General features: G+C 52.8%; 1 pseudogene; it reads left to right on the plus strand.

Annotated features, from left to right (window-relative positions):
• LOC141725819 (uncharacterized) overlaps window positions 1-12,888 on the plus strand; it is a 65,381-nt pseudogene extending 52,493 nt beyond the window's left edge.
• The last annotated feature ends 5,653 nt before the right edge of the window (window positions 12,889-18,541 follow it).

An 18,541-nucleotide genomic window follows, 5' to 3' on the forward strand; every position in this document is an offset into this window, starting at 1 on the left:
GACCACATCTCCTTATGGCCCCAAGGTGGACATCTGGGCCTTTGGCATTGTGACCATCGAGATGGTGGAAGGAGAACCTCCTTACTTCAGGGAAACGGCGGCCATGGTAAGAGGCAAATTCTGCAGTGGCTGCAGAGGCCTGTGAGCACTGGGGGACCCTGCACTGGGAGCAGCAGCTGGAGGTTTCTGCACATGGGAAGGGAATGCCCAGAGGACTCCAGCCCCAACACAGATGAAGATTCTGCAACCGCCAGCAACAATTTTCTTTGGGATTTATGTTGTTGGAACTCATCTGGCTGTGAGGATTACCTGGAAATGCGAAGCAAGTGCATCAGCTCTAATGTTACCTTGCAAGAAAACCCCAAACCAACCCCAAATCCCAGCCCCAAGGACATCAAGATTTCTGCAGGAGCTTCTAAAAGACATTTTGCAAGTTGATCTTCCCCCTGATTCTTCTCACTGGGAAACTTGTCTAAAACCTGAAGATGATTGTTTAACATTCTCATAGTCTAATGTATTTCTTTCCTAGTCCAAGCTACTTTCTCTGTGTCACCAAGCCTGAGCTTTCAGCATCGCAAACCTCCTGTGTCTTGCCTGGCAGTTTGTGGGATGGGGCATCAGGAATGCATTTACTTGAGTGTCAGTGGCACTGCAGAGATGCACTTGATGTAAGAATCCTCTGAAATAACACAGGCAGACCACACTGACTCTGGAAAATGGCCTGTAAAGCTGGTGTCCACATTTGGAGAAGCAAAATGTGTTATTTCTGATGGAGGTTCCTACTGACAGAGTCAGCCAATGGAACTGGCTCTCAAGGCGAGATCATTTGGATGTTGCAGTGGCTGTGGCAGCCCCAGGGTTTGGGTTTTTTGGCTGGCATAGCAAAATGAGCTGTGAGCAGCATCTGTGGCAGGGAGGAAAGTGCCCCTGGAGCTGGGGCTGAGGCCCCGGGGTGGATGTGAGCCCGCGTGGGTGTGAAGGGAGCTGGCAGAGTGCTGAGTTTGCTTTCCCTGCAGGCTCGCGCTCTGATCCGGCAGAACGGGAGCCCGCAGCTGCAGCAGCCCCGGCGCCTGTCGGCTCTGCTGCGGGACTGCCTCGAGTGCAGCCTGGAGCCGGACGAGGAGCGGCGCTGGGCTGCCCAGGAGCTGCTGCAGCTGAGGGCCAGGGGCTGCAGGGGAAGCAGCAGCGCCAGGGAGGGCTTTTCTTGTGGGGGCCCCTCCGACAGTCTCCAGTCTGGCTGCGTTCCACACGCAGAGCAAGCAGAATCCTCACCTGCTGTGGCTTGGCAGGCTCCTTTGGAGCTCATCTGGGCCTGGTGCCCCACAGCGAGCAGGGACATCTTCAAGCAGCTCAGGGGGCCCAGAGCCCTGCCTGACCTGAGCTTGGATGTTTCCAGGGAGGAGGCACCTCCCACATCTCTGGGCACCTTCTGTCAGTGTTTCCCCACTCTGCTGGGTAAAAAATTCTTCCTTAGATCCAATCTGAGCCTGCTTCCCTCTCCTGAGTTTCAAAGCATTTCGCTTTGTCCTGTTGCAACAGAGCCTGTGAGGAACTTGACTCTGGAAAGTAACAGTTCATTTCTTTCCTTTTTATCCTTTGGGCAGCACCCATTTTTATCATCAGCCAAGCCTCTCTCCAGCCTGACCCCTCTGATCACTGCAGCAAAGCAACTGAGGGAGCAGCAGAGGAGAGGAAGCCCTTGAGAACAGCTTTCAGGTACAGTAGACAGGACAAGTAGTTAGTTATGGTTGTTAGCACTGGTAGTTAGTTATGGTAGTTAGCACTGTAGTTTGTTATGGTAGTTAGGACAGCCTGTTTGTTATGGCAGTTGTTTGAATAAAAACTCTCTTAACCCTCAACTGCCTTGCCGTGTCCCTTCCTTGTCCCGCTGTGCCTCAGCTGCCCGGAGCAATGTGAGGGGAGAGCGGGCCCAGCCTGGCCCAGAGCTGAGCCCCAGCAGAGCCCTGGCAGAGCCCAGAGCAGCCTCGGCACCTGCAGAGTCAGCCTGGAAGGAGGCGCTTGGAGCCTTCTCGGCTGCACCCGGCTCTTGGTTACAAACTGGGTGTGCTGGAAAATGCCACCGGCTCTGCACGAGGGCAGAAGGGGCCCGGGGAAGGACCAAGTGCTCCATGCAAGGGAAAAATCTGCCCTGGGTTTGTTATAAATAACTGGGTAGTGTTGGCTTTTGCTATTATGTACTGACTTCTGCAAACTATTCTTAATCACACGGATTTTGATAGAGTGCAGTTTGTAATCACTTTTAACTTCTTTTGCTCTAGTAAAATTTGTCAGTTTTTTGTGGCCAATGCCCTGGCCCCTGTGTAGCTCATATCCTCAGAACATCATTTCTGGATGATATTTGAGTTTGTGGACAGTGTGAAAAACATACATTATCGTTTTGGCGTTGGAGAATATTAAAGTGGATGCCATGTGTTGTGCATTAGAATGTTAACTTTTGCAGAAGTAGCTGTAGTTGTGAAATAATAATTAATGCTTTTATTTTTGTAAATAACTGACAATAACACTTCAGAGATATTTGTGAAATAGCTAATGTTCATTTCAAGTACTTGTGGAAATAGCTAAAACCCTCTGCATGGTCAGACAACATTTAAGGAAGGGATGTGATGAGGACCCCTGCCCCTGACCCTTCCACTGTCAATAACTGTCACCCGCTGAAACCACAGAACAGGGGCCCTTGTGAGGGAGTGACACACAACCCTCAAAACAGCAATCCACGATTCCTGCACGTGCTCTAACACGGTGAGTTGGGGGTCAAACCAACCTAAAGAATTTCTGGAACATGTAAACAAGTTCAAAGAAATGTTTGAATCTGTATAATCATTATGAGTATGTATTTGAACAACACAACGGAGAAACTGGACAAGAAGAGTTGCTGTGGTTAACCGGTGTGCCTCTGGCCATCACCAAGCACCCAGCGCTGTTACTGATTTGTCCCTTATTATTCCTTATTAAACTTTCAAAAATTGTAAAGAGTGAGGCTCCTTTGTCACAATACCCAATATGCTCACCCCTTGATCTTCCCCTAAAGCCAGGATTTGTCAATCCTAAACTTTGTCTGGATGGAGGAGAAGGATGCTGTGAGGAAAAGGAAGATGCACTGGTGTGGAGGCCCATGGGAGTCTCAATCTCCCACCCTTGGGGGACTGGTCTCCAATAAGAAGAATAAATTTCAGGGTTATGGAGAGAAGCTTGCTTCTCCCATAGACCTTTGCAAGTACATGCTGATTTCTGGGAAGTTATGTTACTCCATAGGCCCATTGGCCTAATTACCCTAGTTCACCCCCTGTTACCCATTTCTGGTTAGTCCTTAGAATGTTCTCCCTCTCTGTCCCTCCATTGGCCCTAATTTACTGCATTCCTCTGCCCCTGTTTCCCCATTAGCCGACCCGACCCTTAACTCCTCCTTTGCACCATTTTCCCCCATATCCATTGGACCCTGACCCTCAGCTTCACCCTCACTACCCCATGTAAAAACCCCCTGTGCCCTCAGCTTGCACCCTGTCTTTGTCCCTGGGCCCTGCTCAGCTGTGTCCCCTGTTCCTGTACCAATAAACCCAGTTTGCTGCAGATCATACCCAGACCCATCCTGCCGACTTTGTCAGCTTTGTAAAGGAGCCGTGAGCTTCGGGCTCTGGAGTGCCGGACGCTCCAAGGGCCTCGGCAGCGCCAGGACGCTCCAGGCTGGGACAGCCAGGCAGGGCAGGAGGAATCACTGCCCCTTTCCCCTCTCTGCTGCTCCATCTCCCAGCCCAGCATCGCTGCAGGACAGCCTCACTGCCAACGCCATCCTGCCAGGGATGGACTGGGGGGATCTCCTTCCCCTTCCCTCTGCCATGGAGGCAAATCCCATCTGCTCCTTGTCCACCCTCCTTCCTCTCCTCATTCTATCCTTCATCCATCCACGTTCCTTTCCCATCTCTTTCTCCCTTGTTCCTTCTTCTTCCTTCCTCTCCTCCTGCCTTTTCCTTTCCCTTCTCCCTGTCTCTTCCTCTCCTTGTCCTTCCTCCCCCAGGCACTGAGCTGCGGACAGAGACCAGGGAGAACAAATCCCTGCCACAGAACCTCGTGGAAGAGGCCATTTGGAACGGCTGCACGGCACAGGAATCCAGTGGGGAGGAAAAGCGCCAGAGATCCCACACGAGGAGGGGCTGCAAACCCAGCCTGGGGATCTGTGAGGAGTTAAAACCCTCCCTGTGATGGGAAGGGTGTGGGGAATGTGAGAAGAGCTTCAGACAGAGCTCAGCCTATTCCTGGTGCCTCCAAAATTGGCGGTGCCAGATGCAGAGATCCAAGGGGCTGCAGAGATCCCCCTGCAGATCCACGAGGATGCAGAGATCCCCCTGCAGATCCATGGGACTGCAGAGATCCCCCTGCAGATCCACGGGCCTGCAGAGATCCCCCTGCAGTCCCCGGAGCAGCCACGCTGAGCACTGCGATGCCTGAGAGGAGGCTGTGATCCCGTGGCCAGAGGGCCCCGCTGGAGCAGCCTGTCCTGGCAGGACTGACCCCGGGGCACGCTGACCCACGCTGCAGCACTTGGAGGGGGCTGTTCCCCATGGGATGGACTCAGCTTGAAGTTCCTGGAGAAGTCTCTGGTGGGAGAGAGCCCAGGGTGCAGCAGGGGAACGACTCCTGTCCCTGAGCAGAGGGAGAAGCCCCGGGGCATGAACAGAGCCCGGCCCCATTCCCTGCCTGCGGCACTGCCGGGGTAGAAGGTGCAGCTGGAAGGAGGGAGGCGTGGGGGAAACCTAGATTTAAGGCTCTTCACTTACTCCTCATTATCCTGCTCTGAGTTTTTGGGGTTTCCTGTGATAAAACTCTCCCATCCCCCACTCATTCACAGAGGTTTGGGGCGGTTTTCCCTTTTTGGGGGAAATCAAAGTGATGCACTGATGCTCCTAATTAGGGGTAGGAGAAGTGAGGGTCCAGGGCTTCCCGCTGAGCCGGAGCCACCGGAGCTGCAGTGGCAAGAAAGCCGTGGCGGGAGCTGCAGAGAAGTTTGTTTGTGTTTTCAGCTCAATCCCCCTCGGGCCCGGGCCCGTTCCAGGGCTGTTCCTCAGCTCCGGCTCTGCCCTCATGCAGCCCAGGGGGCCCTGAGAGCGTGGGGCTGGGTTGTGCCGTGTGCAGAGCCCGCCCCTGGCTGCGATTGGGCTATGGTGCCGTCAGTCGTGGTTGTGGCGCACTGATTGGTGGAAGCGGGGCAGAGCAGGGCCCCGGTGGCGGGCTGAGGGCGGCTGTGGCTGGCCAGCGGTGCCATTGTCGTGTGTGCGGGCCCGCGAGTGGCGGCGGTGGCTCGAGCGCGATGAGGCGGCGGCGGAGCTCGGAGGCAGCCGCAGTGCGGGTGGGAGCCGCGCTGGGTTGTGCGGGGGCTCGGGGCTGGCTGCGGGCCTCGGGGGCGGCAGGGGGCTCGGGCGGGTTCGTTGTGCCGTGTCCAGCCCGTGTTGCCACTGGCGTGAGGGCGCTGCGGGAGCGGCTGCCCGCGGTCTCCTTGCGGCTGCTGCCTCGGCAGGAGCCGCTGCTGGAGCAGCGCTGGCTCGGCCCGGTTGCTGTGGCTGGGACAGAGGGGGCTGCCCCATGCCTGGGGCTGTGCGGGGAAATTGCCGTGGCCGGAGGTTTCTGTGCGCAGAGGAGACAGAGGAGTCCTGTAAAAGTGACTTTATTACTGGGCAGAGGGAGAGGCCCTGGGGCATTTGCCATGCGCTCTCTGCCATTGTTGTAGTTCGCAGCCTCCTTTTGATCCTCATTTTCCCGGCCTCATCTCCCTCTCCCTTTGCCCACTGGCTGAGGTATTTGGAAGGTTCAGACTTCCCAACTGCATGTCCTTGTTAATGTTCACCCCCACTTTTGTATAGCAGCCGATATTCATGGCTCTGTTAAGTTTTTATTTTTTTTGAAATTCAGGAATTTAGCGGGTCTTTCTGTGAGCAAAATCCATGTTAATTAGTAACATTTATTGAAGCTGGTAGTTTCGCGCGTTACTTCCTTATCTACAAGTCCCTGGCCCCTCGCTCATCTGCTGAATGAGCTGCACCCTCAAGGTGTGGAGCACGGTAAAAAGATGAGAGTTGCTGTAGCACATCCAAGGAGAAACAGCATTCGTTTAACCCATGGTCTGCCAGGGAGCCACAAAACCATGACCCATTCCCATCCTTCTCCTGTTTGGACCAATACATGAGATGCTTTTTTGTTTCTGGTGTTGGTTTTTTTTTTTCACCACTTTTCCTTTGTTATCTCTTTGCCAACAGCAGTTTGAGTAATTTAATTTTCCACAAATTCCTCTTTTTTTTGCTAACAGATGATCTGATCCCATCCCATGGTGCAGTGTTGTGTTCTTCATTTCAGTGGATTGGTCAGCAGGAAGGTCACGAGCTGGAGCTGTCTGGTTGGTTATTCCGAGGACAGCTTGTAATCTAATGATGCCATTGAAATGAGAAATGGGTTCTGTGGCTCCTAGTATGAATTGGGTCGGATTGCCAGGGCATGGTCCATGGTGTTGTAGGATTTGTTCTGGTAGCCTTTCAGGTTTTCCCCATTTTTGGCCACTCTCTCCTGCCAGGGCTGCAGCAGTGGCAGCAAGGCTTGGCCCCAGTGGCTGGAGGTGGCAGAGGAGGGTGGCCAGGATTGCAGAGGATTCCAGGCGAGGATCTGTGGGCAGGCGCAGGGGCTTGGCCCGCTGTGGAGCCCTGGCTGCTGCTGTGTTGCCTTCAGGGCAGGCTCAGGGGCGGCCTCCTATCCTCCTGCTGCAGGCGGGAAGTGCAAATCTCCGGGGCTTCAGAGCCCTTGAGGCCAGGCTGAGGTGTCTTCCCCTATGGAGCTGTGCTGGCGGCAGTTTCTGGCCTCAGGGACACTTGGCATGGGCCCCTTGGCCACCAGTGGTGCTGCTTTGCACTCCTTAGGCAGGAGCCGATGTCCTGGCTGGGTGTTGGCAGCAGCAGAGTGCCAGGGCAGGCTCTGTGCCAGCCCAGCTTGCTGTGGGAGAATGTGCCTTGATATCTGCTCCAGTGGTTGCTGAAACAGTGAGAATTGCTTTTGTCCCCCTGTTAGGTGCCATGGTGTCAGCAGAAGATATTGAAGCCTTCCTGCTCAGGGCATTTCCGTGCCAGGCTCTCACAAGCACCCAGAGCTGCGCGGGTTGAACTGAGCATGGGGCGGTGACCTGCGCTGTGTGTGATTCCCCTTGCTTCCCTCCCCTGGAACAGGGTGTTGCTTTTAGACACCACTTGTCCTGGTTGCTTCAGAGTACTTTGGAGAGGCTCCATATCTAATTTTCCCTCTTTCCCTGGGACTGCCCACACTTCTGGATTCACTTCAGCATAGGCCTCGTCAGACATTTGACACAGAGGTACAACAGAACAGGCCTCTGTATCCCTTTTTATAATATTAATGTGTGTTACGAGTTTAGCGATCAAATCCCTTCCCATTAAACCATGGTAACAATTAGGAGCAAATTAAAATTCACGCATTTCAAACCCATCTCCCAGATCTCCTAACAGTGATTGAATAAAACCATACATCTTTCTCAGTAATCCCCTCACTAATGAAACATATTTTTAGCATTTTCCCCCCCTTAGGTCTAAGATTCAGAGTGGATTTAGAGACCCCTTGTCTATCAGGAAATGCCTCCTCTCAATGCAGACCCACCCTGAATATTCTCAAGGGCTGCAGTGTGGAGGGTCCCTGGTGTGATGGGAGCTGTGACCGCCCTGGCAATCCATGTCCATCAAGGGGTGGACTTGCTGGTGCTGAGGGTGCTGCTGTCTGTGCTTGCAGTGTCCTTTTGCCCTGCAGCTGGAGCCCTGGTTCCTTGCCAGGGGCTGTTTGGGTGGGCTCTCCCCTGCCGAGGAGGGCAATGCCTCTGCCAGGTGCTTGTGGCCGAGCCGTGCCCTGGGTGCTGGGGCCCCCTTGGGCCCTGGGGTTGATCCCTCAGGGGCTGTAGGAACTGTGCCCTGGCCTTTGCCTTCAGCTTGGCCTTTGCCTTCAGCTTGGCCTTTTTCTGCTCCCTTCTTGCACTCACCTGCTGTGCCTTTGTGCCCAAGTGCTGCAGGGCCTTCTTGTGCCCCTCCTGCAGCCCCCTCAGTGCCTATGGGTGCTTGTCTTGCTTTACAAGAGAGGTGTCTGCTCGGGAAGGCAGAAAAAGCCTCTCTTGGAATGGAGAATGCAAACCCCGTCCTTCTTAATTTTTAGACTAGTGAAATGAAGGGGCTCTCAAGGAAAGATATGGGAATAGGAATACCAGGTTTTTACTAGTGTGTATAATAAAGCAAACAAACAGCAACAGCTGCGGCACTGACAGCAAACAGAGCCCGGAGCCAGTCCCGGCCTTTGGGCTGCGGCGCTTTCCCCTTGGGTGCAGTTCCGGGCACGGCCGGCAGGGGCGCTGGTGGCTCCCGCGGGGCGGGGCAGCGCATCCCTCCCATGGGAACCTCTCTGAACGGAAATAGAGAAATCCCTTCATCGAACTCTTTCACTTTTTTACCTTGTATAGCCTTTCTCCCGTGTTTTGGGTAAGAATTTGTAGAGGGCTTTCTTTTAACTGAGCTCCTAGTGTTTGATAAGGTGATTCCTGTAGAGAGAGAGAGAGTTTCCCTGAACAGCCACAGCTGTGGTTACCGAAGGGGACGTAACTCAGAGCAGGACGGGGTCAGGGGAGGATATCCCGCCGAGGTTCGGTGGGAGTGTGGGCAGGGTCTGCTGCCGGAATCGCCAGAGGGGGATCTTCCCGTGGAGGCCGAGGCGGAGCGTGGGCAGCCCCCAGATGGCTGATGGCGGCTGATCCGGCAGCTCCCGGCAGAGCAAAGGCAGGTGGGAGAGCCCGGCAGCAGCGGCGGTGCCCAGCGCAGGTGGCACGGGCAGGGCAGGCGGGGATGGGATGGCTGGGACCCCCCCTGGGTGCGGTGGGCGCGGTGAGCTCGGAGCAGGCGGCAGGACAGAGCAAGCCCCATCTTGCCCAGCATGGGCGGCAGAGCGGCCGCGGGCCAGGCAGTGGGAGCAGGGCACACAAATTGAGCGAGAGCGCCGGGGCAGGTGGAGCTGCCCTGGGCAGTGAGGCCGCACCTGGGATGGAAAGCGGGGCAGGCGGAGCTGAGGCGGGCAGCGAGCCGGGACCCGGGACAGGCGCCTGGGCCGCGAACGGAGGGGGCAAGAGCTGCAGAGGATCCCACTCTCTTTCTGATTTTTCCTCTTGTTCTCTTGCCTTTCATTTCCCTTTTTTCTTCTCGGAGGTTTCTCATACTTTAAAGATTTTTATTCTTCTAAAGTCCTCTGCCTAACATATTGCATATTCTCTTCTAGGTAAAGGGGTGTTTTTACAAATAAATCCAGAGCCTAATAAATCTAAACTTCTGCTTGGATACATTGAAATGGTTGATGAGCTAACTCAGGACCTCCTAATGTTGTTTTTCTCATCACCTTTTTATTTCTCCTTTGGCAAATTAAGCATCTTTCAGTTACTTGCTTTGCAACTCCAAAAATCCCATACTTCCTTAAAAAATTATCGCACAAAGCTTGAGCACCCCAGTGGGTTTTCTGATGCATGTCTTCTAATATTTTTTTAGAAGAACATTTATTAACTAATTGTCTTCCATCAAGAAGTTTCCATTTCCCTGATTTATCTTGTTCACTTCCTGTCGTGTCTGAATTTTTTTCTTGGCTTCCCTAAACTTTGGAATTTCCAGTTTTTCTTCGTTTGGAGTTAATATTAACATAACTCTTTTATCTCCATTTTCTTCTACATCCTTAGCTTTGTGATGTGCCCCCACTTTGCCCAGTTTGCCTCTCCTTTGGCCCGGGCCGGGTTTCCCCCGCCCACAGCGGCTGGAGCAGCCGAGAGCCCCGCGCTGCCCATCCCGACCTGTCCCGGCTCCATCCCCGCTCCTGCCGCGGCTGCGAGGGCTGCGGGAACGGGGCAGCGAGGGTGTGGCTGCTGCTGGGGGAGGAGGAGGAGGGAGGGAAGGGCAGGGATGGAGGGGGAGGAGGAGGTGGAGATAAGACAGAGGAAGAGGAGGATGGGGAACGGAAGGGGAGGAGTGGGAGGAAGAGGAAGAGGAGGGACAAAAGCAGATCGAGGCTGAGCTGAGGGAACCACGCAGTCGATCCCTGCCTGAATTTGCAGCCCCCACCTGTGGGATCATCGGCCCCCATCCCACCGGTGAGCGGGGAGGGGGAGCTCGGCCCGGATGTCCCGGGGGGTCCCTGGGTTGGGCTTTTTGGGGTTGTTTGGAGAATGAAGCAGTCCAAGGCTGAGCGGAAAAGGCCCCTCGGGGGGACATCGGGGGGTGGTGGTGGTGGCTGCCGGCAGAGGCAGCCTGGAGGAGCAGAGCCCTGTGTCCCCCAGGAGCCCAAAGTGGGGAGCCCAGAGAGGGGGGAGCGCCGCCATTGGCGGGAGCCTCAAGAGCCTGGAGAGGGGCAGGGGGGACTCCTTGGAGCCGCTGCAGCCCCGAGCAGAGAATGAGGGGAGAAGGGAGCCCGGGAGCCCAAACAGCCCCGGCATCCCGAAATGGGGAGAGCAAAGCGGGGGGAGCTTTTGGCATTGCTGGGACTGCCAGCAGCCTGGGCAGGGCTGGCACCGAGGAGAAGGGGGACCCCGAATCCAAGCGTGACCCCAGCAGCTGGGACAGGGGGAACCTCTGAACACCAGAGGGGAGGAACCAGGGACGGGGAACTCCTGGGAGGCTTTTTCAGGCTGAATGTTGGTGTTTGTGAGGTTTTCCTGGAGACGAGGTGGCCGGTGACTTGTAGAGATGGACTTGGGCAAAAGGGACCTTCAAACTCATTGTGTGTTGGGGAAGGTGAAACAGGAAAGCCTTATAAATATGATTATCTGGCAAAAGATTTTTAGAATATAGAAAGTATAAGGAAGACTGAAATGAAAGCAAGCTTTGAGATACCTCAGTTAGTGAACAACGGGAAAACAATGGTGTGGCCCAGCTGAAGGTAATTCCCCTTTTGATGAAACAATTCCCTCTGCTTGCAGACAGATCAAAGGGTCACCGCAGACCCTACTGGCTCAGCAGAAGGGGTCCAAAGAAGAGTTTTTAGAGTGTAAAATGTAACACAGTATGGGATGTAATGATTCTTATAGGCTGTATGTAAATGCTATAGGATTTGTATCTTGTACTAGATTGGTTAGTGAGAAATAGAATATTCAACACAGAAGAAAATTTATTCTATTGTAATGGGACCCTTACTCTCTTATGCTCCTCTCCTCTTACTCTCTTACCCTGTCCCCCTCTCTACCCCTCTCTTCTCTCGGGCCTGCTCCGAGCTGTGCCTGGCAGCTCCAAGCAGGGCCCTGCACCCAGGCCCTTTGCAATAACCCGCAAGTTCCACGCCCTGGCTGCAGAGCTCTCTGGTCTCCGTCCGTCCCGACCGTCCTACCCCCCGACACTCCTACAAACGCTCTCATCCCTTGTTTTCCCCAAACCAGGATTTCCCATTGCCAACCCCAGGGAAGCTGCGAGGAAGAGGAAGATGCCCCGGGACACTGAGGCAGGTGAGGAGGAAGTCAGTGCCCCTTTCCCCTCTGTGCTGCTCCATCTCCCAGCCCAGCACGGCCCCAGCTGCAGCTCAGCCCTGGGGGATCTCCTTGCCCTTGCCTGTGGCACGGAGGCAAATCCCATCCTGTCCTTGTCCTTCCTCCCCCAGAGCAGGAGCTGAGCATGGAGAGCAGGGAGGACAAATGCCCGCGGCAGAACCTGGTGGAAGAGGCCGTTTTGAGCGGCTCCACGGCGCAGGAAGGCAACGGGGAGGAAAAGCCCCGGAGATGCCGCACGAGGAGGGGCTGCAAACGCAGCCGGCGGGGATCTGAGGGGGAAAGAGTCAGCCTGGGCCGGGAAGGCGGCCGGAGACGGAGCCAGAGCTCGGAGCTGGTGCTCCATGATCAGCTCCATGATGGGGAGAAGCCCCACACGTGCGTGGAGTGTGGGAAGAGCTTCAGGCGGAACTCCAACTTGATTGTGCACCAGAGGGTCCACACTGGCGAGAAGCCCTATGAGTGTGGGGAGTGTGGGAGGAGCTTCAGCCAGAGCTTCCACCTGATCAGGCACCAGAGGACCCACACTGGGGAGAGGCCCTGTAAGTGTTCCGAGTGTGGGAAGAGCTTTCTGACCAGCTCTGATCTCCTCCAGCACTATTGGATTCACAGAGAGGAGAGGCCCTTCCAGTGCCCCGACTGCGGGAAGGGATTCAAGCGCAACTCCAACCTCATCAGGCACCGGCGCACCCACACTGGGGAGAGGCCCTACGAGTGTGATAAATGCAGGAAGAGGTTTCAGAACAGCTCCATTCTCCTCCGGCACTATCGGATTCACAGAGAGGAGAGGCCCTTCCGCTGTCCCAACTGCTGGAAGGGATTCAAGCACAACTCCACCCTCATCACCCACCGGCGCATCCACACTGGGGAGAGGCCCTACGAGTGTCCCCAGTGTGGGAAGAGCTTCTCCAGCAGCTCTAGCTTGACCAAACACCAATGGAGGCACCACTAAGGGAAGCCCTGCGAGTGCCCCGAGTGCAGGCAGAGCTTCATGCGCTGCTCCAGCTCCATCCCCCACTGGAGGAGGCACTTTGGGCACAGCCCTGGTCACTCACATTCCCTGTGATCCATGTTGGGAACAAACCTGGCTGCTTCACCTTTTGCTTTGGTCATAATTTTCCTCTGCTTCACCTTCATCCTTTAAGGACACCCAAAACTGGTTTAAATTAAGGAAATTCATCGAATATATCTGATATTGCATAATTTCTCAGTTGTTTTAGAGGGAATTTAGGATTTGGGGACATGTTCTGTGTGGAGTGGTGCTGTTGCTAAGAGGCAGGAATTTGATCTCACCCTTCTTATGTTGATAAGAACTCCTTCCCTGACCCAAACCCCAACTCCACCCTTTGGATACCCTATAAAAACTCCACGGCCCTTCCTGTGCCCTGCCTTTGAGTGGTAGGAAATGGATTCCCAAAGGATCAGCCCTTTTCCCACTGGATTCCAAGAGGATCAACCTTTTTCACTGGATTCCCGGGGGATTCTGATTCTGTCACTGCTGTTTATTTGTTTGTACTACTGCATTTGTATTTTTATTTTTTCCTAATAAAAAACTGTTATTTCTACTCCCATAGCTTTTCCTGAGAGCCCCTTTATTTCAAATTATTTTTATTAGTAGTAGTATTATTATTAATAGTAGTAGTAGTAATCAAAGGATTCGCCATGTAAAATAGTTCATGAAATATGTAAATGAGTTTAAGGTTATGCATGAGGGTCTATGAATATGCAACAGGCTGATGTAATCAAGGCAGAATAATTGAGGAGTGTCCCCGAAAATAACTGGGGGGTCTTGGTGGCCATAACAACCTTTGCTCCTTGGTTCTTATCTCACATGACATCAGCCTGTTTCATATTCATAGACTCTTTGCATATCCATAAACTCATTTACTTATTCTTGGAACAAAATTGGCTTCATCCTTTTTGGGGTCCCACCCCTGTCCCAGCTCATATATGGGATCCCATACCTCTCCCAGCTTAATTTTGGCGTCCCATTCCCCTCCCACCTCAATTTGGGGGTCCCATCCCCTTCCCAGCTCAATTTTGTGGTCCCGACCCTCTTTTCCCTGTTCTCGCTCCCCTTTCCGATCGTTCCCCCGTGTTTGGTTTTGGGGGCTCCAAGCCCCTCCTGCTCCGTTTTGGGCTCCCGACCCCGTTTTGGATTAATTTGGGGTCCCCAGCCCATCCCCAGAGTCACCTTCCACCCCCACCAAATTCCGCTCCTGGCAACTGATGAGTCATCAGCGAGACGCGCTCTGATTGGCTGAAAATTACCCCGCCTGGTCTCTGACTATTTACCGCAGTGAGAGTCCTTGGTCTGTGCCTGGCAAGTGATGAGTCAGAGTCGGGCCGGGCACTGATTGGCTGAAAATCGCTGAGCGGGGCCAGTGCTCTGAGTTTCTGCCCAGCAAGTGGATCATCATCAGTGCTGCGCATTCTGATTGGTCGGGATCAGTTTTGGGGTTGGGATGGGAGGAACTGGGGTTACTTGGGGTTTACTTGGGTTTATTTAGGGTTTGTTTGGGGTTTATTTGGGGTTATTGATGGACTGTTTGGGGTTTATCTTAGGTGTTACTTGGTTTATTTCTGTTTATTTGCGGTTATTTGGAATTATTTGGGGTTCTTGGGGTTAATATTGGTGTACATGGGGGTTTTTAGGTGTAGTTGAAACCAATTGGTGTTTTTTAGGTTTAATTTGGGGGTCTATTTTGTTATTTTGGAGTTGTTTGGATTTGTTCGGGCTTATTTGGGGGACTTTTAGGTAATGTTTGGGGTATTTTTGAGGTATTTGGGGTTTATTTTGAGTGTTTTGGGGTTATTAGGGTTATTTGGGGTCATGTGGGGTCAATAAATCCGGCAATGTTTCTTCTGCAAAAACCGGGAATTTTTCTTTAAAAATCTGAGAGTTTTACCCCAAAAAACTGGAATGTCCCTTAAAAATCCCGGACTTTTCCCAGCCAATATCAGCGTGCCCTGCCCCAAACCATCCAATCACCACGCTTCATCTCCCAAATTAATGAATCGGAGCGTGTACTGCCCCAAACCAACCAATCACTGCGTGTCTCCCCTCAGGGACGCCGGCCTCCCTGTGCTCCGGTCCAACCAATCACCGCACGCCTCCCCTCAGCAACTCCCGCCTTCTTTGCCTCTGTCCAACCAATCACCGCTCGCCTCCCCGCCCATACCATGTAAATCACCACGCCCTCTTTGAAACCAACCAATCACTGGGAATCTCCCCTCAGCAACTCCCGCCCTCCCCGCACTGCTCCAGCCAATCAGAGTGGAGCCCGAAGCAGCGCCCCCTGACCCCGGGGCCGGGCATGGAGTGGGCGTCACCTCCCCACCCCGCCCCCGGGGACCCCCTCAGGGACCTCCGGGATGCGCTGGAGAGAGCGGGGGAGGCGCTGGGAGAGGACGGGGGGCTCCGGGAGCTGCTGAGGAGACGCAGGGACAGGTGAGGGGTCCTGGAGGGGTCGTGAGGGGAATTTGGGGAGGGATCTTGAGGAGGTTTGGGGGTGATTTGGGGAGGGTCATGAGGGAACTTGAGGGGGTTTTAGCAGGGTCTGGAGGTGCTGGGGGGGCTTTGGGGGCGAATTTGGGGAGGGGTCCTCAGGGGGTGTCACGATCCGTCCTCAGGGACGGGTTTCATGATGGTTCATGGATTTGATGTCAGGGTGCAAAAAGAACCGACATGGTACAAGGGGGTTTGCAATGATAATCGAAACAAATGAACCTTTATTGAATGAGCACAGCAAAATGCGATAGAGGGATTAAGGGAGAAAAAAAGAGAGAGGAAGAGAGAGACAAAAGAGAGAGAGAGAGAAAGAGGGGGATAGAGCTACCAAACGTAGAGACGAAGTCCTTTGGTCCTTTGGTCCAGTCAAGGACCCGCCTGTTACGTCGGGGAGATCTTGAAGTCTCTCGCTAACTCAGAGGTTTTTATTATGATAACTCTATTGGAAATTGCGAGGGGGGGATACAGATACAATAAGGAATAGATGTAACAGGTAGTCCATGCTCTCAGCAGTAAGCGAGAGCCATTGTCTTCTTGGTGCAGCGGTCACAACCTGCAGGCAAACATCTCGCTTTGGTCAGCTTGCCTCCCCCACACACCTGCCCCGGGCTGGGGCTTTCAGTGCCAGTCCTTGGAAGGAGCAGTGGGGCCTTTTCACATGGGGGTTCCATGTCTCAGTCCTTGATGGAGAGGCTCCTTCCATCTCAGTCTGTCTGTCCCGGTGGTTGTAAAACAGGTGAGGGTCTTCTGTGGGGGGACCACCTGAAACTCAGGAGAAGTCCAGCCAGGCCGAGAGGTGGGACAGCTCCCAAGGCTGTTGTTGCACAAAGGGCACGGTGCCCCTTCTTCTTCTCATTGGGCTCAGTGTAGCACACAGCAAACAACACCTGTGAGAACAATGGCTTAGCTCTGTGCTCTCAGGTCTCGGGGCCATTGGCGTGTGTAACTTTCTCCTACAAAGCCAGAGATTTTTGGGGGGGGGGGTCTTCTCTTCATCGGTCCCCAAATGACGATCATGAGGCAGATGAGGGAAAATTCAGATGGGCTCTCGCAAGGACCAATTTCAAGTCTTTATTGTTTCTGTTGGGTATGGTCCATTTGCTTGCCTCAGCTGGAGGTTGTACTTGTGAAAAACGCGAATCACTTGGTTTTAGAATTTTACAAGTTTAATAGTAATAAGTTTTTTATAAAAATAGTAATATAATTAGAGTAATAAAAATTTGAATAACTGAGATTTAGGATGATACAAGGCAATAATAAGAAAGAGTTACTGACACTCTGGGTATCTTTTTCTGGGCAAAATAAGCCCAAACAAGTACACACATGTAAAGAGGTTAACCCTTAAAAGCAATAGCCAATTGCATATTCATACATCTCATACATGATGCATAAATTCTATTCAAACAAAGGATTCTGTCTGGTCAGTGTCAACTTCTTCCTTTGAATGCTAATGGAGTCTTTAGAGCTGAGCAAGGCGGAAAAAAATTTCTTCTGAAAATGGAGCAATGAATTCTTTTTTCTGAAAGATTTTTCTGCCCTATGGCTGCCTTCTGGTGTGAATACCTCATTCCTTTCTTTAAAAAATATCCTACTGTTGAAGATTGCAATGCAAGATGTTTTCAATTGCCATCTGTATAGCAGATTACCTTTGTCAAGTGGGCAGTTTGCCTTATCTCTCTTTTTGAGTGACCACATTCACACCTCCCTTGGGAGGAGGCATCTGCTGATAACAGACTATTGAATGTCACTGCATGACTGATAAGAACTAAAACATCTCATTGTGAGATGCTCCGCCCAGAGGCAAGAGCCAAGCATTGCTACCCAGATATAATCCAGAGGTTTTTGAGACACCAGCACAGCTTTCTGCATGGGATTCCCTAGAGGAATAGCAGCTGCCTCTTCTTCCTCGGGATCTTCAGAGGAAGAACACATCCTTCGCTGCAGGACCCCCTTGCTCCAACAGACCCACCCCTGACCCTGCAGGAGGACTGCAGCCACATTTCCAATTGGACTGCCACCAACACCCCACTGGGTGTCAGGTTGGCTTCTGACTCTGTCAGTGTTGTTCTAGTGTACTGCATGGTTTATTTTATTCTTTTTTTTTTCTTTTCCCTATTAAAGAACTGTTATTTCCTGCTCCAATATTTTTGCCTGAGAGCCTCTTAATTTAAAATTTATAGCAATCAGGAGGGGTGGGACGGTTTACATTGTCCATTTCAGGGGAGGCTCCTGCCTTCCTTAGCAGACTCCTGTCTTTCCAAACCCAGACACTTGGTATCCATCAGAAGGCAGAAGCTGTTGTCCCTTCCTGCAATGATTTTTGCTCGGAAGTGATTATCTGCAGCACAAAACCACCATCCACTATTGACTTTCACAGGACAATGACATTCTTACAGAGATGCTGTCAAGTTGCCTTGTGTGCTTCTGGCTGTTTTTCTTGCTCTCTGGATGAAAACCTCAGCCCAGCGTCTGATGGCCAATGCTGCGGGTGCTGCCCGTCTGGCTGTGGCCAGCAGCTCGTGCCCAAACACAAGCGGGTGCCTTCTGGGCAAGGGGATGGACTGGCACGAGCAGCCATTTTCCCTGGTGTCACAGTTTGATGCTGGCACAACGCCAGTGCCCCCATGAAAATACATTCTCCCTGGTGTCTGCTGTGAGATGTGACCAGGAATAGAGCGAAGCAGGCTCCAGCTGCGGAATACAAAGAAAAAAACTTTATTAACTTACAATATATAAAAGATACACACAGAAAGAATGAAAAAATTCCAAACATTCCTCCTCCCCCCAACCAAATTCCCAATACATCCCAGTAAGGCAAAACCTTGGACTCACAATTCAGTTGCCACCCCTCAGGTCACCAACTGTCAGTCCATCACCACCCCTCAGATAATCAACTCTCAGTTCATCAAGGAGAGAGGAGTCCCTCTTGTGCCACAGGCTTCCCCAGGAAACACAGTTGAGACCTCTTGTGTTTCCCTGTCACACGTGGCACCGCCCGGAGATCATTTCCCATGGTGACATCTTCCTTCCATGCCCAGTGCTCTCACCACTGCACACGCACCAGAGCTGCCTCTGGGGTTCCCCTTTTAAGGATGCTTTGCCCAGTTCCAAAAATGAACACAGTCTCTCACTTTTGGGACACCTGTTCCTCCCAAATTCATCCCCTGGGGCCGAGGGGTCTCAAGAACAGAGATCTTCTTCCTCACTGAAGGCAGAGGGCACCACCACCCTCCTCATCCATCTCTGTTCATGCCACTCCTTCACATCACATCACTGCACTCTCTTGGCTCCGAGCCATTGCCTCCCCCTAAATGCAGACTCTGTGCCACAGGAAAAATGGTTCTCTCCATGGCTATGCAAGAAAAGTCCAGCCAAAGGCCACTCCATCATCTCCCACCTAGGATTCTTCTCAACTCTTCTGACATCTTTCACTTGCACCGACTTTGATCACACTTGCCCATTTTCTCCTATTTCATCCC

Source organism: Zonotrichia albicollis, chromosome 31 (genome assembly GCF_047830755.1).
Source record: "Zonotrichia albicollis isolate bZonAlb1 chromosome 31, bZonAlb1.hap1, whole genome shotgun sequence".
Lineage (NCBI taxonomy): Eukaryota > Metazoa > Chordata > Aves > Passeriformes > Passerellidae > Zonotrichia > Zonotrichia albicollis.